Source organism: Stenella coeruleoalba, assembly GCF_951394435.1.
Source record: "Stenella coeruleoalba genome assembly, chromosome: 5".
In the NCBI taxonomy this organism is placed as follows: Eukaryota; Metazoa; Chordata; class Mammalia; order Artiodactyla; family Delphinidae; genus Stenella; species Stenella coeruleoalba.
Genome location: NC_137150.1, coordinates 25955518 through 25979153, shown reverse-complemented (window position 1 = coordinate 25979153; position 23636 = coordinate 25955518). Strand labels below are relative to the sequence as shown.

The window sequence follows — 23636 nt, the reverse complement described above, 5'->3', positions numbered from 1 at the left end:
GGGGTGGGGGGGGGATGCTGGAGGGTGAGGTGAGAAATCCCCAGAGAAATACCCTCCCCTGCTTCTTCTTTGGCAGAGAGCGGCCATGCCTCTGCCATGCAGGAGGGCGATGTCCCCTGGGGAGGCCTTGCTGAATCTGCCTGGGATGGTTCCGGAAGTAGGAAGGGCGGCCGGGGGTGGGGAGGCGGCAGGAATGTTCTGGCCTGCTGCTCGTCCAGGCGAGTGTCCCGAGAGGAGGGCCTCTGGACATCAAAGATTCCTTTTGTCCCCTTCCGAGTGGCAGGGCAGACCGGCCACTGGCGATGACTCAGGCCTGGCCCTGACGTCACCCACACCCGGCCACTGGCCTCCCTCTGCAGCCAGGAAACTGGCTGGGGAGTGGCACTCGCAGGCTGCAGCAAATCTCAAAATAAGGAGGCAACTGCCTCTCTCCTCCTCCTCTCCATCGCCCCACAGCACACCTTTCTTTTCTTTTCTGCTGCTGCTTTTTTTTTTTGAAGCCTCACGGAAGGTTTTACTTATAGATCAACTTTCAAAATGTAGGAAGTCAGAATGGGTGACATCATCAGAAAGATATGTGGAGCTGATCTCGACAAGAAGTGAAGAACCCAGAGCAAGAAGGCGGTTATAACTCCTGAGTCCAGGCAGTTGGCAGCGTCTGGGTTTCAGAGGAGCCAGCGCCTCCGAGTAAGTGAAGGCCACCCCCAGACCCCCTCACTCAGCACCCTTCACTGTGGGGCGCCATCTTGTTCCCTGACACCTGTGTCTGGCAGGCCCCAGCCCGGAGGGGGGGATGAGGGCTGCATCTGGGAGACCCTCCGAATACGGCACCAAAGGGATCCCTCTGATCTTTTTCTTCTCCACAGGACCAGACAAGAATGCGTTTCCTCTCAGAAAAAAAAAAAAAAAATATATATATATATATACACACACACACACACACACATATATATATCTGTGTGTGTGTGTATCTGTGTACACACACACACACACACACACACACACACACACACACACACACACACACTAAGGCTGAATTCTGGGGAAAATGGCCCACGTCGTGCCTCCGACCCCGTCACTGCTCTTGTTTTGTTTCCTCTTCCTCCTTCTGCCCTGGTGCTCTGTTTGGACAGCCAGAATGTTTGTTCAGTTCTGAACTATTTGCTTCCTGGATCTTATACCAAGTAATCCGACACAAAAATAAACCCTGTTCTAGGCAAATACGTGCCCTATGCCGTCAAATGGTATTTTCGCACCTAACCTGTTAAAAGATGGCAGCTCTGGTAAGAAAACGACCACAACCAGCTGCCTTTACCCAGCGTGTTTCTGGTTGCCTGTGGTTGTTCTGGTGTGTACACCTCCACTGTCTCACTGCCCCGTTTACAGAGAGCTTATTTTCATTTCTACGTGTGCCATCGCATCTGGGATGATATTAAGCACAAAGACAGATTATATTGTATCTTTGGTGTCTGTTTTAATTTCACCTAAAGAAATCTTAAGTTTTTGCATAGCCTATAATTTTACAAGCTCTGGAAGTTTCTACCCAAGAGAGTTAAATTCCCGAGAGAAAAGTTTTAACGCGTACGTAAGAACTGCAGAGCACACAGAGATAGAAATCATACCCAGTTCTGGCTTCCAAAGTCATCTCCTGAGTCATTATCTAGTCTTTGTACAGCTTACTTAGCAGAGGAGAATTGTTCTTTATAAATTCAGTTTTATAATGATGGGGTGGGAGGGTATTTTAAAATGTATCTTATGTTATGAATGCAATAGGGAAGCTCGTTGCTTACTGAAAAAGAGTGGCAGATTCCTTTATAAACTGAAAACACTCTTTGGAAATGAACCACGGCACACCAATATATCTGTTTTGTAGGTCTTACATTTTACTTTTTGTTTTATTTTCGTATATCAGGTTGTCTTGAAGTGAGGCTCTGCTAAACCACTCTTCTTCTGGCTGTAAGAGCTGAATGCTGTGACCATTAATTTGGTGAGTGTCATTTGTCCCTAATGGCTGCTTAGTTTACTAAATCTATTCTTTTGCTTTGCAGTAAGGTTTAAGGAAAGGGGAGAAGGCACAGGGACTTCTGCACACAATGATAACAGCTGTATCAAAGAGGGTAATAGGAATAGTTAAGATAGGCTAATTGCTGTAATAGACCGAAAAATGTAAAATGACTCAAACATAATAGTTTATTTCTTGGTCTTGTAACAGTAGAGGTTAGTGGGGCAACTCTCTTTCATGCATTCATTCAGAGACATGGGTTGAGAGAGGCTCCACCTTCTGCAGTATGTGGTTTCCAAGGTCACCTGGGACTGTTTCCACTTCCCAGTGGAGGAAGAAAAAAAGAGTGTGAAAAGGTGCACATGGAGACTTTCATGGCCCCTGCCTAGAAGTGGTGCACAACACTTCTACTCATACTCTATTGGCTAAAATGCCAGTCACATGACCACATCAGACTGCAAAGAGGTCTGGGAAATGTAGTCCCTGGGGTGGGGAGCAGCCACTTGCCAGTGAGAGCTCAGGAGAACTTCTGGAGAAAAGAGGTAGTCCTCTCTGGCAGAGCATAATAAGGAACTTAGAGGTGCTCAAGGATAGGACAGCAGAATGAAGCAGTGGGAGAAATAAACAGTGATCAGGTATTTAGAATTCTCTAACAGACACTCTTAGGTAAAGAGTGGGCAAGGAGCAGCGGGTGAGATTTTTCAAGATGCCTAGGTCCATTCTGACCCTAAGCATTTACATGAGCACCATCAGGCCACCAGTGGCCAGTGAACCACGAAGGACATTCTTCCCCCCTTTTCCCCCCCACAAGGTCCTCTTAGTCTAGGACCATTCTGGCTCAGTTTCCTGGTCCTGGGTCTAGTCATGGTTGTTCGAATTGTCCAACAGAATTCTGTTCCACCAGTGGTCACTAGGAAAGCTCATGGTTTCTTTAACTCATGGTTCTGTCTGCTCTTGGGGGTGTTGGGAAGCTACCCTCCTCCAGATCTTGGCATGCTTTTTAATATTGGGAGGTAGTGGAGGGAATTCCTGACAAGATGGGATCTTCAACTCAAGTTATTAGAGAAACATGTAAAAGCAGAAATGGCTCTGGCTGGGGAGATTAATGCTCCCCAAAGGATTTGATATATAATTCTAGCTTTTTCTTTTCAGGAAAAGTTGCAAAACATTTACTGAAATAATGAGTGGTAAGGTTATAAGCCCTGTCTGAAGAGCCCTGAACTAATTTGATATTTTATGTAGCCTTTCACCACTGTTGGTCTTAGTGCAATATCCCTCTCACTGGTAAATATCAGAAACCATATGGTGGTGCCTTTATGATGTTCCCAAGGCATCATAAAGACCTCCAATAAAAATAGACTATATGTGCTCACTTCAACAGCACACACGCTGTAAAAATGGACTCCAGTCCTTGCCTGAGCTGCCTGGTACCTACTTCTCTAGTTTTGTTGTCAGTATCTGACTGGACAGTCCGGTTTCTGATTATATTTTACCCCTGGACTTGACATTTCTGGCAGTCACACCCACACCCTGAAGAATATACATTGTCCATTGTGCGGGAAGACCAGCTACTGGCTGGTTTAACACAGCTCTCAGGCTCTCATGCAGCCTAACGTCTGGCCTCATCTCCTATTACTGCTGCCTCGCCTCCGCCCAGCCCCCTCACATCTGGAGCAGGCTAAGGAGGAGTGGAATAGAAAAACAAGTTACGTATTGCAAAAGTGCTTCAACCTTTGAAAGTCCATTTTCTTGGTTTGGTGGGTCCCAGAAGTGTCTACTGAGCAGAGAGAGCTGTCTGGGCTAGCGGAGTAAACTAAAGATAAGACCAGCTTGAACGGGAGAGTACAGTGCCTGTAACAAGGGAGCAGCCAGGAGGAGTAAGTTGAGAACAAGTACCAGGTTTCAAAAGCTGGAGCCAAGTGGGGACGATCTGTTGCTGCATGTACAAGCCTAAAGGAGTCTGCTAGGAAGGGCAGGGCCAAAGGCCATGGTCAAGGAGGAAAAGGAGTCAGGGTCCATTCACTGGGGAGACTCTTTAGTCATCGCTTGTTAATTTCAACTGCCATGTGATAATGACTCCTCAAAGCACTAAGTATGCAGGAATTGACAAACAACCTGCTGATTTTTAATGTCTAGCTGCCTAGCATGGCAGAGAGAGGAGTGCGGCCGCCAAATCAAAATTTCACTGCCGCCAACACGAACCCTCCACAGGGAACTGGTACAGCACACTGGGTGACACCACGGACCCACCAGCAAGGCAGGGGTAACAAATACACACTTTGTAAATATTTTGATCTTTGACATTTTCAAAAAAGCGTCAAAGTAGACATTATGGGGAAAGTTAGACTTTCTTGAGCTTCCTTAACTTATAATTTTATATTTTATTTTATTAAAAAATATTTTTGTTGAAGTATAATTAATTTACAGTGTTGGGTTAGTTTCTGGTGTATAGAAAAGTGATTCAGTTTTATCTATATAAAAATTTTTTTTTTTCCGTTCTTAATTCCATAGGAGGGGTAGAATTCAAATCTGGGGTCATAGTCTTTTAGGAGCTTAGGTCATCCCTGTTGATTTGTCATACGCAGATGTGGTCTGGGCACAACTGGCTGACGTAGGCAGTGCCTGGACCAGTTGGTTATTTTTAACCCCAGAGGTTTTATACTTTTCATGGCACAGAAGTACAGGCTCCCCTCTTGCTCTGGGTCAGCATTATGAATGTCCTGTTACTCCCTTTGGAGGATTTTGCAATCAGGCCACGTCACAGACACCAAAGCGAAGAATTCACGGTAATGGGGCTTCGTAATTTCTCATGCTGAAATCCCCTGACTTCTTGTCAAGAACGCAGTTGGAAAACACCACACCGAAGACTTCAGGGTTTTGTTTTTAACTCAAGCCTCTGGTTTTCATCAGAACTTTACAGCTTCCTCCCGCTTCCGAAATGGTATTTTTAAAAAATGTAAAACTGAGATTCTGTCAGAATAAGTAAGGTAATATATGTGAAATGGTTTGGGCAACTTAGGAAAATGTGTGGCAAGTCAAGATGTTGATGAAAACAAGTACCATAGCTATGGTCAGCATTGGCATTTGGCTTTTGATATTGCTATTAATATTGTAAGTATCATCATTTTTATTTATTTCTTTTTTTGGTCTCTCTAAATTGACTTTCATCTGAAATCCTTAGCTCCACTTCCTTTATATATATATATATATATATATATATATATATATATATGTTATTTATTTATGTTTGGCTGCGTTGGGTCTTCGCTGCTGCACGCAGGCTTTCTCTAGTTGTGGTGAGCGGGGGCTACTCTTCGTTGCGGTGTGTGGGCTTCTCATTGCGGTGGCTTCTCTTGTTGCGGAGCACGGGCTCTAGGCGCGCGGGATTCAGTAGTTGTGGCACGCGGGCTCAGCAACTGTGGCTCACAGGCTCTAGAGCGCAGTCTCAGTAATTGTGGCGCACGGGCTTAGTTGCTCCACGGCATGTGGGATCTTCCCAGACCAGGGACCAAACCCATGTCCCTGCACTGGCAGGCAGATTCGGATTCTTAACCACTACACCACCAGGGAAGTCCCCACACCACTTCCTAACTAGCCAAAGCATGTGGTGTAAAAATTTCAAGGACATTTGAAAAGCTTTGACTCTAGGCCAGAGGCCTAACCGTGAAGCTTCTAATCTTATTCAGAGACATTTGACCTGGGACTCACTAAGATCCATGAGGGAGGGTAGATTTGAGCCATCTCTCTGCCAAAAAAAAGATGCTTCCTGGCATTCAATGGGGCTCCCAGTGCATTGGCCAGAGGAGATTTTGAAAGCACTCCACAGAAGCACTGGCCCTGGGTGGTGTCTCCCAAGCCAGAATAGAGCCCATCATCTGTCCAGAAGCCCCTAAGCAGAGTGCAGTGTCTCTGCTTGGTGTTCTGGGTAGGGGCCAGGGGGATTACACACAGAGGCAACAAGCATGAGATCAACCCAGGAGCAGTAAAGATGTTGTGGAAACTGAATTCCCTTCCACATTCCAGTTCCTATAGTCTGTTATCTTCAAATGCAGCAGGAAAGTAGTATCTAGTGAAAAGGACTTTCTCATTGACCCAAATTCCTTGGCATCGACTATATCAAGGTACTTTGCAAAAGAGAATGTAGCTTAAAATTCACCCCAGCACCGGACTCAGTCTATCTGTCTTCCAAGTCCTCTTGCAGCAGCGAGGCCATGGCTGGGCTGGGCTCCTAAGAGGCCTCTCTTCCCTCTCTTTTCACTCTACATGAGGCAAATTCCTTTTCTTTACTTTTAAAAAATTTGTAAAAAGACCCATAACATAGTCACTATACAAAATCTAAATCTGGAAAATACAGAAAAATATCAAGAAGCAACCAACAATCTCTAGTAATCCAACAACCAAGCAACAATTCAATATTAACATGTCAATGTATTTCTTTTCAATTTTTCGTATATATTCTTTTCTTCTTTTAAACATTACTGAAATGGTATTTTATATGCTTTTTTTCACCCCACTTAACGTTATGTTGTAAACATTTTTTCAAGTCACTAAATGATTTTGAAAATTCGATTTTTTTTTTTTTTTCGGTACACAGGCCTCTCACTGTTGTGGCCTCTCCTGTTGCGGAGCACAGGCTCTGGATGCGCAGGCTCAGTGGCCATGGCTCATGGGCCCAGCTGCTCCACAGCATGTGGGATCTTCCCGGACCGGGGCACGAACCCGTGTCCCCTGCATTGGCAGGCAGACTCTCAACCACTGTGCCACCAGGGAAGCCCGAAAATTTCATTTTTAATGGCTGTGTTTCCATTGCATGGATATATCTTAATTTATCCATTCTTATTTTATGTACATTTTTATTGCCTCTAGTGTTCTGCTATTATAAACACAAAAACGTTCTTGTAGATAAATCTTGGTGGACACCTTAGGCAAAATTCCGAGAATTGAATCAGTAGGTCAAATGACCTATTTTTAAAGTTCCTAATGCATATTGATAAATTAATCTCTAAAAAATTACCAATGTCTATTTCAAAACCTAAGTCCCCTTCAGTTTCTCATATTAAAATGCATGCTCCTAGGCCCCAGTGGCATCAAAAGCTCTGAGGAGGCGGCCTAGGAATATGCATTTTAATATACCCTCCCAATCCTTATGCACATTAAGGCCTGAGAATTATTGTTAATGCTGCATTCAATTCAATAAACATTCATTTTCAACAACACTTATTAGAAAATAGATAACCCTACCTAAGCTAATATATCTAAACCAGAATTTAACTTAAAGGCTCTTTTTGGCTTCTGAATTTTAATTTCTCCTTAATCGTGGTTTGGTATAGTTGAAAGATTATCAGCTAGGGAGTTAGGAAACCTTACTGTAAATATGAGGTAACTGAGCCCCAGAATGGTTAATTTACTCACTTATGGTTGTTACCCCAAGATTTAGTGGCAAAGGTAGAACTAGAACTTGAATAAACAAAGGGCCCGGATCCACCCAACCTCTGGGTAGTGTTACCAAGTCCAAGCTCAGTAGTAGTAGCAGTAGCTCGCCACACGACAGGCCAGTAAATCGAGAGACGAGGTGTTGGGGCAAAGGGATAGTGACTTTATTCAGAAAGCCAGCAGACTCAGAAGATGGTGGACTAGTGTCCCAAACAACCAGCCTACCAGAGTTAGAATTCAGGCATCTTTTATACTAAAAGGGGAGGAGATGTGGCTAGTTGTTGCAAACTTCTTGGTGCCGCAATCCTTTGGTCCTGCAGCTGTCCACGTAGGTCTGGTCACAATGTTCCCATTAACCTCCAACAAGACAAATGTTATTCTCTGTTCTGCAACTTTTTATCTCTATGTGAATGGAGAAATGTTATACCTTTAAAGGTCAGAGCCTTGAGAATGGACTATCACATATATTTCAGGCTATCGGCAACATTGTTTTACAAAAGGTGCAGAGCCAGCATGACTAAGCACAGGCCACAGAGCACAAAGGTTAGAGCTAAAGGAATAGATCCACTATGGAGTCAGGTTTGTTCTTCTCTGTTACAATAGTGGAGACAAGGCGCCGAGAGAAGACTGACTCCTGAAGTGAGCACCTGCTTCCACCAGGGAATTTTTATCTGCCTTCTGATAGGCAGGGCATACCTCCGGACATGTGTGGGCAGCCCAGACCCTGCAAGGGTCACCTCATGAGACCACTCTGGGCCCTGAACCCTGAGGTGGTAACACTTAGACCAAGGAGGACATAGGATAGCCACACGGATCCAGACCATGAGGGATGAGTAGGAGGTCGGGTCCAGAATCAGAAGCCAAGAGAACAGAGCAGGGGCAGGCAAGGGCAAGACTCATACTGTGGCAAAAGTTAGGTCGCAGCAGCGTGAGTTGAAAAGACCAAGCCAGAGCTGGGGGGAGCTGCCGTGCGTTCAGCCTGGAGGATGGAGTCTCATTACCCAACTTCACAGTCAGGCAAGGTACTGCCCCAGTCTGCGCCTGCCTCATTATCTCCGAAAGGTGCTGTGGGCTGGGCTGCCTTCTGACAGCATATAAGTAGGGGCACCTGGGTGAACGAGGACAGTGGGCCACAGAAGAGGTACCCAAGAATGGAAACTTGGAAAATTCTCTGTTACACCAGAGAACATAGTGAACAAACAAAAACCAAATTTGAAAATTCTCACCACCTTCGGAGAGGAAGTGTGACTATCCACCCTGTCTGTATATCTCTGCTCAAAGCCATCAGACCATACCCACTGGTCACCTGATGGTATCTGGCTGCCCTTCCACTTGTTTTATCAATACTACGTCAACTTCTGGAGGGCCACTATCGTATCGTTTGACTTTTGGGTTCAGCCTCCACAGTCTGCTCAGCCCCCAACAGTCCCCAGTTCACGGGCAGGTTCTATATATCACCATTTAGGTTCTTCCATGCCCAAGTTCACGTCCACGTCCTGTGAATGCACCAGGTAAAGCACAAGAGACAAAAGCCAAAGGAGAACCTTCGTTCACTGCACCCACCCTGCACACAGAAGCATGAAGGAATTTGCCTAGGATCACAGAGCTTCCCTGCCTCTGTGCATGATCTCCATGATCTCTTGGCTGTCCCCATGCAGGACCACTGCCCACCTGATTCTTGGCCTCCTGGTCCAAACCTGTGGAGCCAAGGTCATGACGGGTATGGATTCTGGGAAGGTCCACAGCCTCCCTTGAATCCGGGGTACAGCAGATGGAAGGTGACTTTCCAGACATGGCTGGGCCAACTCGAGTCATCACAATGACGTTGGCCCTTCACAAAGCCCATTTCCCTGGTGTCCTGAACAACTTCCCTGGCTGAGACACCTTCTGCTATGCACACAGAATTCCAATTGCTGGCAGGACCTGGATCCCTAGGCTAGGAAGATCCATGGGGTGGTGACAGCAGTGCCTGCAGATCTAACTCCCAGGAGGTGGAAGTCAGATTTCCATGACATCCAGACAAAGTGTCCACATGCTGCTGCAGAGTCTTGAGTGGTCAACAGAGTAGGAGGTCCAAGGGCAAGAAGTGTTCAGTGTGGCCTGTGACATCTGACAAGTGCCACTGGTGGTCCCATCCTTACCTGTCTGTGCTAACTCCATGTCCCCCCCGGCCAGCCGGAACAAACACACATGCTGCTAATAAGTTACCAACTTTAGGAATAAAAAGCACTTATACAGTCTCTGGCCAAAGCTGCAGGAGGACGCCAGCCCAGGCAAAGTCTGTCACTGCCCCTTGACTGTCATATCATGGCCTTATTACCCCATGGGAGCGAGTATCACTGATCTCAAGTCTGCCTGCTGGACCAAGAGGTACTGCCTCAAAGAAGCCCAGCATTCCCAGATGGCAATGTCCCACCACTGCCGTCAAGAGGAACCAGACAAACCTGAAACCTCACCCCATATCAAGAGCCCCATTTTCCATCATCGCAATGCCAGACAGTCCACATTGCTGGCATCGAAATGCCAGACAGCCCACCATCAAAAGGAGCCCCTGTGCCTCTGTCAGGATGGCTAACATAAAACATACTGATGTTACCAAATGCTGGCGAGGATGTAGAGAAACCGGATTGCACATACACTGCCGGTGGGAGTATAGATGGTTCAGCCACTCTGGAAAACAGTTTCATCGTTTTTAATAAAGTTACACATACACTTACCATACATTCCCACTCCTGGGTATTTACAGACGAGAAATGAAAGCTTAGGTTCACACAAAAACCTGTACATGAATATTCATAGCTGTTTTATCTGTTATAGCTTAAAACTGGACACCTATCAAGTGTCCTTCAGTGGATAACAAACTGTGGTACCTCCATACCATGGATTGCTATTCAGCAGTAAAAAGGCACATCCAACATGGATGGATCATAAGGGCATTCTGCTGGGTGAAAGAAAGCCAGTTCCAAAGGGTTACAGACTGCATGATTGCACTTACATAACATTCTTAAAGGGACCAAATTACAGTGTTGGAGAACAGATCAGTTGCCAGGGGTTAGGGCTGGTGGAAGGTGTGACTATGGTGGGGTAGCACAGGGGTTTCTTTGTGGTGATGGAATATCTTGATTGTGTTGATGGCTTCCCTAATCTCCACATGTGATAAAATTTCATAGAGCTCTAGACACACAGACACACACACACACAGCATGCATGTAAAAACTGGTGAAATCTGAAGTAGTAGTCTGTACCTGAGTTAACTGTGTCGTACCAATATTACTTTCTTGGTTTAGAGAATGTACTACAGCAGTATAAGATAATACCATTCTGGGAAGACAGATGACATCATACAGTTACTGTACTATTTTTGCAACTTCTTGTGAATCTTCAACTCTTTCCCCAAAATTATTCAAAGCAACTTTTTAAAAGTTTTATTTTAGGTTTAAAAAAAGGGGGAGGTTGTTCCTCACCCCAAGGAAGGGGGATTCAGCCACTCCACTGGCTTCTCTTTCATGAGCAACTCCTATTGTTTACTTTGCCGCTTTCTAATTTATGGTTAGGCGTCTACGGCGGCATCCTGGTGGCTTTGGCCTCACCCTCTGCTTCTCAGAGTTAATCAGAGTCAGCCCATCTCAGACCCAATCACAGCTCGTCTTCCAGCACTGAGTGTGAATGTTCTCCCCTCCTCCACCCTGAGACTGTAACTTCAAAGACTCAGATCTAAGAAATGGTCTCACGGTGAAAAATCTAGGACAAATCATCATTCTCACCCTTGCACGGTAATTTCTTTTCTGGAATGGCTCTTTGTCTTCCCTGCTCTTCATACCGATTATTCTCTTCACCTTCACCAAATGGCCCCTCCTCTAATGGAAGGAGATTAACCCTTCTCTGCCCCCTCTCAATCTCATTCCGCTGAGGGCTTTCTCTCTCCAGCTCTGCTCTCTCCGGGCCCCATGCCGCAGCTGAACGCTCCAATGTGAGACGGCTGCCTTCCCTTTGAAGCATTTAGGCCTCTGTCAAACACCTTTTTGCCAGACTTGGCCCTGGGAAGACAGTTTTGAAATTAAACTTATCGTGAGCCCCCTGGGTTTGCAGTATGGAATTGCACAAGGCCCTGGGCATTTAGGTCGAGGGGTACCCGCTGTGCTCGCTACCTTCAGGACCTCATCCTAGTGAAATTCTAGCATTATTTATTCCCTTGTTTTGTGGAGGGGTCCCTAGTACCACCTAAGATTGAGGCTGTGCGTATGGGGCTGATGTCTATGCGGCATCCTGTCCGGATATGACAAGACACACACACACAAGCCACTGTCTCCCAGGACTGGCCTCAGTCCCTAATTTCCTGCCGTGCCTTATTCATTAGGGGCAGCCATCTCAAGAGACCATGGTGAGAGGGACATAGGTGTATGTGTCTTAGGCCTGGTTGTGAGCTGTCATCAGGTTGCTGCGCCAGAAAGGGGACTATTCGAATTGTTGATCTTCAGTGGGCGTTGGTGAATCTCCTAGTTTTGCACCTTCTGGTTTCAAAACCATACTGAACAACAGAAAATGAAACCTGCAACTTATTTTTAGCTGCTTATGCTAACTCATGAGATTTTTCTTTGCAAACCAAATAGGATAAAAGCCTACTTCAGCCGGCTGAACTTAATCTGATTGACTTAATATAGCAATCAAGCCTATCACGTCTGATACTTCTCAAATAACACTTGGTCCCAGGTGATATGTTGCTTAACGTTTACTATTTTGCTAAAAACTATATTTTTAAAAAATTAAGTATTCTATAACATTTTCTTCTGAGAGGAACTGGGCAAGAAGTTATAAACCCTCTATACTGGAATCTATTCATTAGTTCACTTATTCTATAACCATTTGTCAGGCACCTATTTAGGTGAAAAGTGGATTTTTGTTTTTTAATTGAGCCAGTGTGTTGAATCCCAAAGAGCAGAATACTAGGAATTAAGGAATACGGCTTTTATCCTGGTTGCTGAGGTCTTCAGATATCACACTCTCTTTGAATCTGATGTTCTCCTCCCTCAGGGAAAGGGTTCAGGGGCTTCCCTGGTGGCGCAGTGGTTAAGAATCCACCTGCCAACGCAGGGGACACGGGTTCGAGCACTGGTCCGGGAAGAAGATCCCACATGCCGCGGAGCAACTAAGCCCATGCGCCACAACTACTGAGCCTGTGCTCTAGAGCGTGCAAGCCACAACTACTGAAGCCCACGCGCCTAGAGCCCGTGCTCTGCAACAAGAGAAGCCACCGCAATGAGAAGCCCGCGCACCGCAACGAAGAGTAGCCCCTGCTCACCGCAACTAGAGGAAGCCTGCGCGCAGCAATGAAGACCCAACGCGGCCAAAAATAAATAAATAAATAAATGAAATTTATTTTTAAAAAGAAAAAGAAAGAAGGGGTTCAGATGGCATCATCTGAAGCGCCTTGCCTATCCTATAATACTGTGAAATGGGCTATGCCATTGAGAGCCCGAGGAGACGTTGAGGCACATTTTGGAGGCAGTGGTGTGGTCGTCGAGCCACCCTTATTTCTGTGTCCCCTTTCCCCGTTCTAGGAGGGACAGATGTAAACAAAGCCTGTGGTCTGCTGGCCAGACAACTTGTCCCCCCACCCCACCCCCCGACTTGGTAAACAAGTGATTAAGAACTTGAAAGACTTCCATAGGTATTTTTAGTCTCCAGATCCGTTCCTTAACTCATGGAACAAGTTCTCTAATTTTAGGAAGTGGTTTCAAAGGACAAAGCTGAAGATTCCACTGGTAGTGGTGGGAGCAGAGAAAGGACCCCTAATCTGGCGTTGGTTAATCAAGATCCTACCCATATAAGCCCCTCCACTGCACCTGGCAATGCTCTAGGTGCTATGGGAGATACAGAGATCTCACAGGATGCCAGCCAGAGACGTGAGTAAAGGCAGGTAATTCAACACGACAAAAACATATTGTGCTTTTGTCTTTAGTCCAAAGGAAGTGGAGATTCACTGAGGTTTGTTAGGCTGCTCTGGTGAGAAGAGGTTCATGGTTGTGACCTTTCCGAACTACAAATTCATTCATCCGAGAGAAGAGAAAGCAAATGAATTTGTTCCCAGGTTGTCTTGGAATATCTGCTGCCCAGGATGAAGAAAGATATGAGGAGAGGATTATGTTCTCACATGGGGTAGATTTTACCCATCTGTAAGAATTCTTCCTTCTCCACTTTCATTGACGTCACCACCTTCCCTCTTCAACCTAGTTGCCTGCTAATCTCTCTAGAAAGAAGAAACTCAGCCTTCTTGCTGAATGTCTTTTGCCAGTTCAGGATCTAGAAGACCCTGCTGTTTCATTTGCTCTCCATCTGGGGAGTGGCAAACAGTGATGGCTGCAAATGAACGTGTGACTAGAGATGCAGGAATGCTCTTGATCTCCGTGGGCACGCAAGGTCTTTATTAGTGCCATATTTCCAATGCACTGCAAAATGAAAGCAGGGGCTATTCTGCTGCTAAAGCTGAGGTAGTGACATCGAAAATGGTGGTGAGCCATGCTGAGGATGTTCCCATGGGAGAGTCTGAGCTGAATTAGCTTGGGGTGGGATGTTGTCTACCACAGTCTCCCGGGCAACCCTAAGTCACATACCACTTTTTCTCGGTTGAAAACCACATGGTTCACATTTCCCTTCTCCCTCCAACTCTTTCCTCGAGGGTAACCTCAGTTTGGTCCCCAAGGCTTGCTGCCTGGCCCTTGCCGTCAAGTGTGTACTGCTTGCCCTCATCTTACACAAGTGCTAATGGATGGAAGTGAGAAACCTCATGTCTAAGAATTGGAGCAGGCTTCCTGGAGCTCAAACTCCTCACCCATGATCATTCACCCAAGCCTTTGTTCTACTGCCTCAGGACCACCGAGAGAGATAATCCTCCTCTCATATTCTGAGCAGGGTGGAGCTGATGGAGTTGATTTGAAAGCCCCCTTTGCAAGCCATCTGGCTGGCATTTAAAATTACTGCCAGTGAGCGAGACAGTCATCTGGTCACCTAGCCAGGAGGCAGGAGGCTTGGAGTCCAGCTCTTGGCCTAACCAATCTAGAAAGCAAGCAAGTGGGGCTGGATTGTTTAGAATCACAAACCTTCAGAGCTGGAAGGGATCTTAAATGGGGGCAGAATGTACAGATGTTCACATAGAGAGGCAATCATTAAAATGATGCATTTGAAACACTAAGCTTGGAAAATCTCTTACTCAAAAGTTAGGCTTTTCAAAAGTCCATTTTTAAAATATGTTGGGGAAGGAACTCATCATATGGACTTAAGTTGTCCGTTCAGGACAGAAACACTATTTGTGAGTAGAAACCAGGTCAGTCTTTTTTTTTTTTAATTTATTTTTTTAACATCTTTATTGGAGTATAATTGCTTTACAATGGTGTGTTAGTTTCTGCTTTATAACAAAGTGAATCAGCTATACATATACATATATCCCCATATCTCCTCCCTCATGCGTCTCCCTCCCACCCTCCCTATCCCACCCCTCTAGGTGGCCACAAAGCACCCAGCTGATCTCCCTGTGCCATGCGGCTGCTTCCCACTAGCTATCGATTTTACATTTGGTGGTGTATATATGTCCATGCCACTCTCTCACTTTGTCCCAGCTTACCCTTCCCCCTCCCCGTGTCCTCAAGTCCATTCTCTAGTAGGTCTGCGTCTTTATTCCCGTCCTGCCCCCAGTTTCTTCACGGCCATTTTTTTTTTTAGATTCCATATATATGTTAGCATACAGTACTTGAAACCAGGTCAGTCTTGATTGTTATACTGAGTTTTCTTTGATTATTTATTTATTTATTTGTTTGTTTGTTTATTTATTTTTTGGCCGCACGGCCTGTAGGATCTTAGTTCCCCGACCAGGTATCAAACCCGTGCCCCCTGAAATAGTAGCTCAGAGTCTTAACCACTGGACCACCAGGGAAATCCCTCTTTGATAATTTAGATTAGAATAATCTAACAACTGGATAACAAATTTATCCACAAATGCAGGCTTGTAGAAGAGTTTTAATACAGCAAATGGGTAAACTCACTAAGTGTGTGATCTTGGGCAAATATCTAGATCTCTCATGGTCTCAAGTTTCCTCATCTGTACCATGAAAAGACTGGACTTCATTAGGTGAAGTAGTTTGCTCAGATGGATGTGTAAGCTTTTCCACTTATTTCGCCTGATAAAACATTTCCAAATTATGACAAATCTCTGACCAAAACTGTTATCCTGCTTTCTATCCTTAACTTTCCAACATGGTCTAGTTAATTCCTCTTCTCTTATTCTTTTCCACCTGCTGGTCCAAACTGTCTCCAGTTGGTACCCACAATTCCCAGGGCTTGGAGAGTTGAGGCTGGTTCATCTAAACAGGGGTAGTCCTGGCTCCAGGGAGTAGGGGTCCCCTCTACCAGGAGTCTGCACAATCAGAAGATTCCTATCGATACATCAGGACAATGTGGATGGAGGAGGTTTTATCCTTTTAGGATTGGTGGAAAGACCCAGACTTTGGAATCAATTGGACTGGGTTTGAATCCTAGCTCTGCTATGTGTGACTGGTAATCTCAGTTAGTTCCTCACTTAAAGTTGATGATAACTAATACCCACCTTGCAGGATTATTGGGTTAGAATTAAATAATATAGCTAAAATATTGAGTACATAGTAGGTTTTCAATAAATGGTAGCTACTATAGACTTAGCTCTGATCAAAGTAGAAAGCAGAAGCCCCTGCCCTGATATCTAGGCAAAATGTAGATGTTCAAAGTAGCATTGGACTTTCCTAAAACTTTAGGCTAAAATATCATTCAGAGGCATTTTTAGTCATTGATAAATTAAGTCACCATATTGTTTCCATGAATATCCTGCAAACAAATGTAATAACCAACCTCATAAAAATGTTTAAACTTTTTAAATTCTAAGAACTTAAACAAAAATGTTACATCTGGTAAACATTTTATTTTTAAAAGTCGAGATTAGGAAAAAAAAAATCAAGATTATAGTAGCCGAACCTGATAACAAATTTTACCCACAAATGTTGAATATCTGTATTAGGTATAAACGGAAACCAGCTGTAGTTTTTAATGCAGTGAATGGAGCAAAGAAATGTGCAAACCAATCCAAATGTTTATAAACCAAGGACTCCTCGGGGACTCAGTGCCCTGACTTTATGTTTTTTTTAAACAGAGAGTCAAGCTTTGTTCATACTTGAATTATGTACTTTGCATAAGTCATGCAATTTAACTTTAACCCACAGGACTGAAAAGAGAATGAGCTCAGACTGACTGCAGAAGGAGACTGTAAGCAAGTAAGGGCATTAATCAAAGTGAAAGAGGCAGCCCTTACTGCTAGCTCTGTCCTTCTCCAGGCTGCTCCTGCCGATTATTTTGGGTTCCTTGTGCTTGACTCATCAAAGAGGCAAAAACAGGTTAAAATTTTCATCACAGAAAAGGGATTTGTCTGTTAAATGCACGTTTGTGCCTATGCCCTGAGGAGGTTGATGAGCACACAATTTTTAAAAATCATAAGTGAGTGCATACCCTTGCCACTTGTAATCATGACAAAGCTTAAGTAATTCAGGCATGACCATGGTTTTTTTTTTTTTTTATGTGCAAAACAGGATTTACTAGTCGAGAATGTCTGTCTAAACAAGTTCATCCATGTAAATGCTTTCAGCTACAGCTCAAATTTGTTTAATACAAGCAGGTTCGGTAAACAAGCCACATTTGCTTGTTGAATGTTTTGGAACATCACAAAATAAACCGATAACGTGGCTTTTAGGCTCGATTTGACAGACGGTAGACAGAGAACCCCACTGGGAGGTTTGGAAACCACTTTTCCTGGCATCCGGCTTACAAGCACCAGTAAGGGACCTGACCGCATTCACCATCCTGCCCCTGTAAAGCGGACATAACACTCTTCACTCATTCTGTGGGAGCCTGATCTGGATTACTGTCCTTGTCACTGTCATTTATTATCTCAGGCAGAGGAGGCAGCGACTTCATTCTATGTGGTCAGAGTAGATTCCGTATCGTGTATATTTAGCTTGCATGATAATAATTTGTGAGTATTTTAATGTGAATGTCTAACTTTCAAGTGTTACTAATGAGGACTATCTGGACAGACACCAAGGGCATCAAATGTCTGTGTTCACCTCAACCTCCTCCAGCCCCGCTTTAAGGACCCTGCTTTATAGATGACCATATATTAAATTGGTACCTTGCAACTGAGCGTTATAGGCTCACTAATTCTCAACCTCCATGGTGAAGGAGGAATTAGCCTAGGGATACTCCATCCTAATTTTCCGTCGCTGTCAATGCTAACCAGAGCTCATAGAGCAATGATGGTGGGGGCGGGGAAGATGGGTCCACCATCGGGGTTAGACCAGGAGCTACTGTTTCCGTTAAAGCCACGTTTATTTCTGGAATAGTTGTGGGAGAGAGATGTGCTCCAAAGCGAAGAGGGCTCGGAGTGGTTCAGGTATGACCGACCATCTGGACAACCCAGCTCAGAGACTCTGAAGTGTACGGGATAGAGGTGGGCTGGATACTTTCCACACATTGAGCTAAAAAATCACTTGGGTTCGGTGGAAGGAGACAGAATGAGAGCTAGAAACAAAAGATCCGGCTGTGAAACCTAGTACTTAAGTTCAGATGTTCAAATACATTTTCTCCTTTAAAAATATTCTGGGCAACTTAAATGTTTTGCTAACCTGATTATTTGCAGCCAGTTCTTATAGAAGAGAGAGACAACCCCAGAAAAGATTAATGCATTTTTGCACGTGTTAAAATTAATTAACATTAGCATATTTAGTGATGCAATAGGCAATTAAAGACTTTTGGAGAAATAAGAAGAAGAAAAACGTACGTATTATATATTCAAAATCAGTCTCATAACATTTTCTAAAAATGTTGGCTTATGTCCAGGATCTAAGGCTGGGGGTGGGTATGGTTTCTTTGTAGCTGAAGAAAGAGTAGAAAAGAATCTGTTCCATTTCCTTAAAAATAAAAGACTTCATGTTTTATACAGCATGGTAAATGAAATGCTTTTCTGATTTTTACCTGCCGGCAGGATCTGGAGGAAATTTTGCTAGCAGGCTATTCTGTTTTCCTCTCTTTGGCAACATGGTGACACTGGTTTTGTAGCAAAACAGTCTTTGCTTATTAGGCATTTCTTCAAAATCCTGAATAAGCAGCTCTTTCCACATTTTTTTGTTCCACATGTTAAACATTTCATTGCAATTTGAGCTTCGTCTGTGTGTGTGTGTGCATGTGTGTGCGTGTGTGTGTGTGTGTGTGTGTGTGTGTGTGTTGATAGGAAAGATTGAAAGGGGATGTATAAGAATTCTTGAAGGTTTTTTGTTTAAAAAATTAATTCCTACGATTATGTATTGGAGTCTCTACAGAAGGTGATTCCAATTTATTACATACAGCCAAAGTAAAGCCCATCAATCCTGAGCAGCGGCAGTAGGGAGGGGATATTGAAGAAGACGTGAAATTCGGTGTTTGAGTAGATGAGATTTAATTTTCGGAAAACATTTCACTCATAAAACAGATAGCACCCCAGTGTCAGCCCTGACCTCCGTGATGTCAATGTCATCGTGGGAGCGTAGCTAAGCCTCAAAGTAAAACAAAGAAACATTGCATGTCAGCTCAACACCATTTCTTCCCTTACACTATGTACAATATATATACACAAAGCCTTTTGGTATTCCTGTTAACGGCTTGTTACTTTACGTTCTAGCTTTTGGAGGGGGAGGAAGGAGAAAAATCATTTTGCATTTCCTAGGTTCTGAGCAAGTACAGTATGCTGTTGCAAGACTTAACATTATTTAGGTCAGCGTCCTAAGGACAGCTTTTATTTTATCGTTCGTGATGGTCAGCTATACATCGAAAGGAACTCAGCATCAGTTTATTTTTCTGTAAGTGCTTTTATTCTGCTTTTAAGTTTAAGCAAATTCATTCACATTTTAATACCATTCCGACTGGGGAGGTATCTGCCGTTCTGTACAGCAGATACATTTAGCAGAATACATTTACACGGCTTGTGGTTAGAGGTTATAGCACGGATACAGACAGCTGATCATGCATTCTTCTACAAGCCTGCCGGCACCATTTAGGATTCTGAAAAATAATCTAGAAATGCTACACCCTTTATAATATTATTCTTTACTTTGCAGTAGCTTAAAAGGTTTGTGTTTGTCATTGTTGCTAGCCATTCTATGAAATTAACAGTCTATAAAATGCATCCCGAACCAGATACATACTGTATTGAAAGCTTTCTTCAAGAAGAAGATGTGACAGTATTCGTTCCAGCTTATTTTCTTCCTTAGCAAAAGGATTGTCTGATTCTTAGAAGCAGAAGGGCACATTCATTGTGCAGCAGCTCTGCTGAACTGTATGAAATGCCTTCTACTGTCTGGTTGCAGAATTTGGAGTTTGCTAAACAGTGTTTAGTGATTGGGCTCATCTTGCATCACCAGTTGATGACATTTTTCTTTGTTCCCTCCTACCCAGTTGAACCAAGACTCTGAGGCTGATATGCAATGTCACTTACAACATTAATCAGACACTGCATTTAAGGTGAGCTGTCCTTTGCCTCCTCCTTCCCCAGTGCTCGTGTGCTGCCTGCAGTGCGTATCTTGCTTCTGCGAGCCTAAGATGGCAGGCAGGATTAGCCGTGCTTGTGCTGTGTGTGTGCATGCTGTGTATAGAATTCATTACACGTTGCCTAGTATTTCAGATGTGAGTATGTAAATGCTCGGGATGCCATATCATCTGGTAGCGAAGACTTGTTTTTGCCTCATTACAGCCTTAGCTATTTCAGCATCACCTTTCAGCTCCGATTCATTTGCTTCCGGATGTTTGCTTTTCATCACATTCAAAATAGAATTTTACCTTTTCTTTTTTTTTAACAAAGGCAAAAAAAAAAAAAACCACTAAAAACAAAAACAACAACAAAACTCTGCTACCAGATGGTGTCTCCCCTTTCTTCTTGCATTTGCTGTCTTTTAAATAATGTATGTTGTATTGTTAATTAATGTGAATATCAAATTAAACACTTGAAACTTACATGTTTATTATGCGGGTAGGAGGCAAGGTGGAATCTATTTTTAACTCTTATGCGCTCCATGGTGTACAAACAACTTGGTTCTCAAATTTGTATTTTCAGTACTGGTATCAGTGGTTTGATTTTCAGCAGATGTGACAGTGGCCTTTGCAGTGGTCAGCTCCAGGCTTTGAACTCTCAGAGGAGGAAGGGAAAAAAATTCAACACGCTACTTCCTTGGTTGCAGCCTCAGAGAAACCTTGGATGAGAAACTTCTTTTTTCAAACCTGTTTTCCTGTTGATAAATTCAGTTCTCGTGATCACAGTACATTCAAGCTGTTCTGCGTATGGTTTTGTGTGTGTGTGACAATTGCATCTAAAACTTGAGAGCAAGAAGACGGAGAAATCAGTTGGTCTCCATCGCTTTACATAAAAATGGCTGAATGTCTTGTGATGCTAACACTGCATTAAGTGATACATACAGGTAGGTTGAAATTTGCATGTTTTATAGATTTTTTTTTGAGCCATGTAGCAAGAACATTAAATAGATTAAAATATGACTTTTAAAACAAATTAAATAAGACAGTTGTAATTGGGAGGGGAGGGTATTCAGTTGGATGGCCTTTCCTATTCAGATACTATACAAATATATAGCTTTTATAAACTTGTAAAATGATTCTGCTATAAAAGTGAGATGATTCTTCCTAAAAAATCATATATATGATAGGTGTGGCGCCATTAGACCACAAAAGAATTTTTTGAAAAGTCTGTGGATTCAGCTCCATTTTAGCTTGAAACTAAAAATAAATGGGTTTCTGGAGATAATTTTGAACAGCGCAAATAAGCTTAATAAGAAACATTTAAAATATTTAAATTTTAAGAAGCGGTCTTTAAACGTGTTATATGAGAGATGAAAATAAAAACTTAGAGGCTTCCAAAATCAATTTTAGATAATGTACAAGAATAAATGTATTATTTGTATATCTATTATTTGGGAAGATGAGGAGTCACAATTTTAAAGGGGGAACTATTAAATATAGATGGCTCTGTTAGAAGAAAAATAGCCTCACTGAATGAAAGAGTCCCTAGAATGGTTCATTGCAAACCATACAGCTGTGGTTCTGTAAGCACCAAATTCTAGCACTTTTCAAAATAAATTCATGGGTTCTTTCCTTTGAGCTCAACTTCTCAAATAGATTTTAGTTTCAAATTAACACTGGGCCAGAACCTGTTTCTTTAGTAACCACATCTTATTTTAAAATGCAGTAAGAGATATGCAAAAGATAGTCTTTAAAAAAAAATGTTTCATGAAAATTTTGCAGTTCTTTTTCCTCTTGTGTAGAGTCTGAACTGGTTTTAGACATTTATAAATGCGGTCTTCAAGCCTTAAAAATTAAGCCATATTTCTATACATAGAAACCTTGCACAGTAAGAGCTTTTTCTTTTCCCCTTTGTGCTCAGCACTTTCAAAATTAAGGTTTTCTTTGTCATGTGCTCCAGAATGCTGGTCAAGGCTTGTTGTGCAAAGGTGTAGTTTCATTATCACGAGTTCACCAGCGCCACTGAAACAATAGATATCTCAGAAATTCTGAGAATCAGAAAATGCTTATGCTATTGTTTTTGCCTGATCCCTCCATTGGTAACCTCCGAGCTCTCAGTAGAGAAGGACCCAAACCCAAGCCCACCCCAGCCCCAACTATAAGTGCACATGGAGCCTCTGTGCAACCATCTTTGTAGGTGTGTTAGGAGGGAGATGCTGCCAAACCCAAAACCTCCCTGAGGTTTGCTCCAGTATGTAGAACATTGAGCTGCAGAACCATCTGTGTAAATAGTTGCTTTATCTTAGCAGTCTGTCTAATATTCCAAAGCACTGTCTATCAAATCAAACCTCTAATGGGCTAAAGATTTGTTGTTGTTGTTGTATTGTTGTTTTGAGGCCAACTTAAATATTTTGCTTGGAGTTTTTTCTCTGGTTCAATATATTAGAACATGATTCATCTCACAGTGATTTTGTTCTCTGGGCTTGCCATGAAATATCCTTCCTGCAATACCTTTTTTTTTTTTTTTTGCTGTTTGGGAGCCATTTTCCTTCTTGCCTGTGACTTAAAAAGACTAAGTACATTTTGCATATAGCATCAATCAGAGGATGGTAAACTGAAGGGAAATGTCGGAACCCTGATTCAGCATTGCCTGTTTATTTCAGTATCAGTAGCATTAACAGTTGCAGTAGGATCAAGCTAATTGTCACTCGTTCTTGAGCAAATAATGAGCCCAGCATTTGTAATTAAAACACTGTTGCTGTTCGGAAAGATTACAACTCAATGTCTTCTATTTTGATAGGCCGGTACAAATTAATCATTTTGAACCCATTTGAATCTTAATCACAAGATTAGATGGATTCAATGGAATTGTTTTACCCTACAATTGAATGCCTGAGAGATTCAACAGTGTATTTCTTCTCTGTAAAATGTCGATCCTTTTGTTTTTAACTCAAGCGTGGTTGTGTTACCTTATAGGTTTTCATACCTCATGATTTTTTGTGGCATTATTCATTTATGTTGCTCTTGGCCTCTCCTAAAAGAATTTTAAACACAAGTCAAGGAGCTTGAAAGCCAAATAAGACTGTTGGGAAGTATACTGTACCACTGTCATTGTAATTAATAGACCAGTGAAAGGAAGAAGAATTATCATTTATTACGTTGTTGTGTTTCGCCTTAATGCTTTGCCTTCATATTTCACCAGGCACAAAGCTTTTCTAAACTCACCCATTTACAATTATCATTGGATTTCCTGCCGGTTGTAGAGCATGGCACTTACCCCTTCTCATTGTTGGAAAGGCAGTGCTTAACCCATTTGTACTTTTTGGCTAAGGTGTTTACACTGGGCAGGCCAGAGCAGGTGCGACAGGAAGAACGTGCAAACAACTGCCTTGTTCCCACCAAAACAAAATGGGCAAATCTGTGGTTTTCTGCCTGAATGATTGGTAGTCTAAAATTCTCAACTCTTTTTTCGGAGAATAGGAATTGTTTTTCCGAGCCTTAACACAGTGAGATTACCAAGATGGCATCTCTTGCTACTAGAGGGATGTTGATCTACCTCAGCGATTTCCATGGATCCCCCATAGAGGAGATGGGTACCCAGACCACATCTTAGGGCTGGTTGATATGG

General features: G+C 43.1%; 1 protein-coding gene across 3 annotated transcripts in view; it reads left to right on the top strand.

Moving 5' to 3' along the window:
- Positions 1-296: 296 nt before the first annotated feature.
- ZBTB38 (zinc finger and BTB domain containing 38) overlaps positions 297-23636 on the top strand; it is a 77085-nt gene continuing 53745 nt past the window's right edge. The window contains exons 1-3 of one of the 3 annotated variants that reach the window (XM_079923210.1): positions 297-687; positions 1913-1987; positions 19937-20002. The gene's annotated coding sequence lies outside the window, so the exon portion shown is untranslated. Of the gene's footprint in view, positions 688-1912; positions 1988-19936; positions 20003-20047; positions 20953-23636 lie in introns of those variants that run through there. The other 2 variants (XM_079923211.1, XM_079923213.1) reach the window with 2 other exon arrangements.